Genomic DNA, 5,537 nt, shown 5'->3' on the forward strand with positions numbered 1-5,537 from the left:
TCTTTTCAATTCTGCTAGTTTCATTTATATATTTTGGGGCTCTTTCATTAGATGCATAGATATTTTCCATGGTTATGTCCTCTTGTTCAGCTGATCCTTTAATCATTATATAATGTCATTCCTTGCCTCTTGTGATGGTTTTTGTGCTAAACTCTATTTTATCAGAAATTAATCTTGCCATTTCTGCTGTTTTTTGATTGCCATTTGCTTGATATATTTTTACCAACCTTTGATTTTAGTCTGTTTTCTTATCCAGTCTGCAACTCTCCATTTCTTTATAGGTGCATTTAATCCATTTACATTCAGTGTAATTATTGATAAGTCTGTATGTATTGCTGTCATTTTGTTATGTGTTTTTACATGGTGTTGCTGATTTCTTTGTTCCAAATAATTTTCTGTGCTGAGCTAATTTTGTTTATGAATTTTGTAATCATTTCCTTTGTTGCTATTCATTAAGTATTTGCTAAATATTTGTGCCTCTCCTCTCCTTTATTTTGATAAGAAGATTTATTACTTTTCTTTGTGGTACTCTGTGATTTATGATTTATTTTTTTCCTGAGTTTAGAATGGTTTATTTAAGGTACAGTTTTGCTGGGTATATAATTCTTAGTTGGCAATTTTTTTCTTTCAGCATTTTATATGTCATCCCATTGCCTTCTCATCTGCATGGTTTTTGCCAGTAATTCAGAGCTTAGTGTTACTGGTTGCCCTTTGTAACTTTTCATTTTTCCCATGCTTCTTTCAAGATTCTTTCTTTGTCATTTGTTTTGATAAGTTTGATTATGATATGTTTTAGTGATTTTCTTTTGGGGTCTATCCTGTTTGGGGTTTGTTGAACTTCTTGGATGTGTGACTTCTCATCTTTCATCATATTAGAGAAGTTTTCTTCCAACGAATCTTTGACAGTTTTCTCTGTGGTTTTATGTATCTCTTCCTATTTTGGAACGCTGATCACACATAAGTTATTCCTGTTGGTGGTGTACCACATAAATCTCAGGTTCTTCATTTGTTTTGATCTTTTTTTCTGATTGATTCCTTAACAAAGTAGTATTGAGAGATTTGTCTTCAGTCTTCCTTGTTCTGTCTTCCATCGATTCTGTTCTACATCTTTGCCCTTTTAATGTGTTATCTGTTTCTGAACTCTTAGTATTAATCTTTTGAATTTCTATTTGCTGTTTTGTATGCTTTCTAATTTTTAATTTATTTTGTTAGTTAATTCTTGTATTATTTTCCTAAATTGTTCTAGAGTTTTGTCTGTGTTTCCTTAATTTTGTGTTTTCCTTGATTTATATCTCAATCAGTTGAAGGTCCATAAATAGAATTCCTTTGAAGTCCTTACTTGAAATAGTTCCAATGCTCTTCATCCTCAGGGAGGTTTTCTGGCTCTTTATCCTTGTCCCTTGTTTGTACTACTTTATCTTTTTTCTTTCTGTGAACTAGGATGGTCAGTTGTCTCTGAGACATTGTGATGTCATTGTATTTATATTTAATTGCTGATTGTATGTTGGTGTGATTTACCCAGGTTTTATTTTATTTTATTTATTTATTTTGCTTTATTTTGTGTTGATAATCTGTGTGAGCAGGGCTGGTGTGCTATTCTGTTCACTACTTGGCAGCACTTAGGCATTCACCACCTGTCTCCTGCTGGCTGAAATAGAGGATGAGAACGTGTGCACAGATTTCTGTTAGATATTTATATAGAGCAGTTGAGGGCCAGTTAGGTTGGTATTGGCCTTTGTCTATCATTGGTCATTTGGTGTAGAAGCAGATGGTGGCCCTCACCCACTGGGTGAGGCTGTAGGAAGTGTGGGTGTGGTTGGGTCATATGGGCATGGTTACTGTCTCCCAACTGGTTAGACAAAAGAAATTTGAAAACAGGAGAGTAAAAAATACAAAATGCATAAACAAGTGGCAACAAAAAAAAAAAAAAAAAAAAGTGAAAACTAGAAAACAAAAACATAAACGACATTGTTTTGGTTACATCAGTGCTGCTTTAACAGAAATACCACAGTGAGGTGGATGGCTTTAACAAACAAGAGTTTATTCTTTTACAGTTTTGGAGGCCAGAAGTCTGAGTTCAAAGTGCCAAGCTCTAGGGGCTGGGTGAAATCCCCTCAACCCTCGACCCTGGGTGTGATAGTTGGAGCTGTGTATCAACTTGGCTGGACCACAATTCTGTGTGGTTTAAGCAGTTGTGATGTGATTATTTCCATGATGGAATCAGATGAATATGTTTTGAGCAGCCAATTCATTGAAAGGGAGTTTCCCTAGGGGTGTGGCCTGCTTCCAGTATATTTATGGACATCCTGGGAAAAGAGGCACTCTTCCATGGATCGGGATTCTGCCTACAACTGTCCGTGAGGGAACAATCTACTATTTGGCCTGGAGATCTTGGATTTGTCATTCATTGGCGTTAACACCAGTATACTGCCTTCCAACCTTGAGCTCCTTAGCCCCTGCAGCTGTGTGAGTCAGGAAAAGCCTCCAGCTTGATGTTTGATCCAAGAACTTTGGACTTGCCAGCTTCTATAAGTGTGTGAGCCATTTTACTAAGATAAATTTCTCTCTATATATGGATAAGCTTTACTGGTTTTGTTGCTCTAGAGAACCCAGTCTAACACACTGGGCTTCAGCCCTGCCTCTTGCTCCCAGTCCACTGGAATTAGACATGTCTTTTCACTCAGGCAGTTGCTGGCTGCTGAGGCTAACAAGCTCAAAGTTTACAGTAAAATGGCACAGTCCCAATATTACCAAACAACATGGCAGGGCTCTTGTTCAAGTCCAGAGACAGTCCCAAGATCAGCAAGAAACATGGCTGGCTGCTAAATGAAGACTCAGTTACATGCAGGGTCCAAGCAAGACCAAAACTAGAGACCTTCCTCAAAGCTGCTTTTTCTATTCTAGAAGCACACCACATTCCTCTGTGGGTCGAGATTCGGTTGTGCTGCCTACAACTGTCCGTGAGTGAACAATCCATCATTTGGCCTGGAGATCTTGGATGCATCATTCATTGGAGTCAACAGCCAGTACGCTGCAGCTGCAAGAGTTGGGAAAAGCCTCCAGCTTGACATTTGAACCAAGAACTTTGGACTTGCCAGCTTCTATAAGTGTGTGAGCCATTTTCCTAAGATAAATTTCTCTTTCTCTCTTCCTCTCTCTCTATATAAGCTTTACTGGTTTTGTTTCTCTAGAGAACCCAGTCTAACTCAGCTGCTCCAGTAGATTCCATCAAGGAGTTGATTACCAATCTCATCATGGGGAATAACTACATCCAGCTGCCCAGCCACTCAAAACCAGGGCCAGCCAAGTTGACACATAACCTTAACTACATAAGCAAACAGCAATAACTACAAAAGAAAAGTCAATAAATGAAAAGAAAAACAAAAAGGAAAAAAAAACAAAAACAAATGAAGGATAAAGAGGAAAAAGGAACAACAACAACAAAAAAACCATTATCCTGGGAGGGTAGAATAAGAGGAGAGATCAAGAGAAAAAGAATAATAAAGAAAAAAAAATGTGAAAAATACAAAAAGAAAAACAAGGGATAGGGGAACAAAAACAGAAAAAGAAGAAAAGAAAGAAAAAAGAAAGGAACCATGAAAAGAGAAGGGGGAGGAATAAGTCAGGGAAGGGAAAGAGAGAAAAATGAAAAGAAAGATAAAAAGGAGGAAGAAAGAAACAGTAATTAAAAAAAAAAAAAATGGGGTTGGGGCAGGCAGGGCACTTGGGTTGTTTCTGTTGGCCAAGCAGGCAATGGCCAGTAGGGCACCTAGTCCTGGTATTAGTTTCTGCCTACCCAGAAGGGAATTAGGGGCAGGGTTCCTGATCTCAGACAAGTTCTTACTGACCCAGAAGATGTCTGGGGACAGTGCACCTGGACCTGAAACAAGTTCCTGCCAGCCCAAACGACAGTGGGAGCTAGCCACCTAGTTCCAGAAGGAATTCTTTCTTCTCAGAATGTAGTTGGCGACAGGGTGTCTGGTCTCAGAAAAAGTTACTGCTGTCCCAAAATGCTGCTGGTAGCAGGGCGGCTAATCTTCTGTCTACCCAGAAGGCAACTAGGGGCAGGGCACCTGATATCAGATGAGCTTCTGCTATCCAGAAGGTATATGGGGGCAGGACTCTTAGACCCAGAAAAAATACCTGCTGGTCCAAAATGTTATTGAGAGCAAGGTACCTGGTTCCAGAGGGAGATCCAGCCAGCTCAAAAAGCAGCTGTGGGCAGTGTGTCTAGTCCAAGACAAAATTCCTGCTGTCTCAAAAGGTAACTGGGAGCAGGATCCCATTCCCAGATAAAAGGTTCCTGCCAACGCCAAACCACCTGAGTGTAGGGTACCTGGTCTCAGAAAAAGTTCCTGCTGGCCCAAAAGGTGGCTGGGAATAGGGTGCCTAGTGTTGGGACAAGTTTCTGCCTGCCCAGAAGGCAGCTGGTGGCAGGATGCCTGGACTGGGAAGGAATTCCTGCTGGTCCAGAATATGGGTGAGTGTGGGGGATGCCACATCTCTGTTCACTGAGAAGTTGTGTAGGTTGGGTTCTCTAGAGAAGCAAAACCAGTAAAGCTTATATATACATACAGAGAAAGAGAAAAGGGACTGAGGAGCTCAAGGTTGGCAGGCAGTATACCAGTGGTTGACTCCAACGAATGACGAATCCAGGATCTCCAGGCCAAGTGGTGGATTGTTCACTCATGGACAGTTGTAGGCAGCACAACAGGATCCTGATCCACAGAAGAGTGTCTCTTTTCCCACGATGTCCATAAATATATTGGAAGCAGGCCACACCCCTAGGGAAACTCCCTTTCAATGGATTTGCTGCTCAAAACATGGGAATAACCCACATCACAGCTGCTTAAACCACACAGAATTGTGGTCCAGCCAAATTGACACACAACTCCAACTATCACAGAGGGTGTGGGGTATGAGGAGAACAAAGAGAATATCACACCTTTCTAGTTGTCAGCCACCAGTGCAGTTACCTCTGCAGTCCTTGGCAAGTGGCTGATTCTTCTGTTGCTGCCCAGATTGAAATGTCACTTGCAAATATTCAAAATGGGCATGCCATCAGGTTACTTGACAGTCCACAGCTCCATTTTCTTCCTTATTTGCTGTTTTCATTCAAGTTCTTCTATTATTTGGTCTAACCTACTTCCTTATCTTTCTCTTTGAAGCTAAGAGTTTGAGGATTATCCTCTGTATCTATTTCAATTGGTTTCTCATTTCTTTGTTGTAGAGAGTCTGTGTAGCTTGTCTGCCTATTCCACCATCTTGCTGGAAGTTCTAGTTTCCATAGAGTTTTCAATGCCTGTGACCTTTCAAAAGTAAAATTCCACACCTTTCTTCTGAGGTGCCTCTGGGTAGATTTGAACCACCAGCCTTTTGGTTAGTAGCAGAGTGCTTAACAATTTACATCACCCAGGAACTTCTATTAGTTTCCTAGAGCTGCAATAATAAGGAACTAGGAGCTCTGGTAGCATAGTGGCTAAAGCACTTGACTGCTAACCAGAAGGCTGGCGGTTCAAACCCACCAGCCACTCCTC

Source organism: Orycteropus afer, unplaced genomic scaffold, assembly GCF_000298275.1.
Source record: "Orycteropus afer afer isolate SDZICR_OR568_19922 unplaced genomic scaffold, OryAfe1.0 scaffold00031, whole genome shotgun sequence".
Taxonomy (NCBI): Eukaryota; Metazoa; Chordata; class Mammalia; order Tubulidentata; family Orycteropodidae; genus Orycteropus; species Orycteropus afer.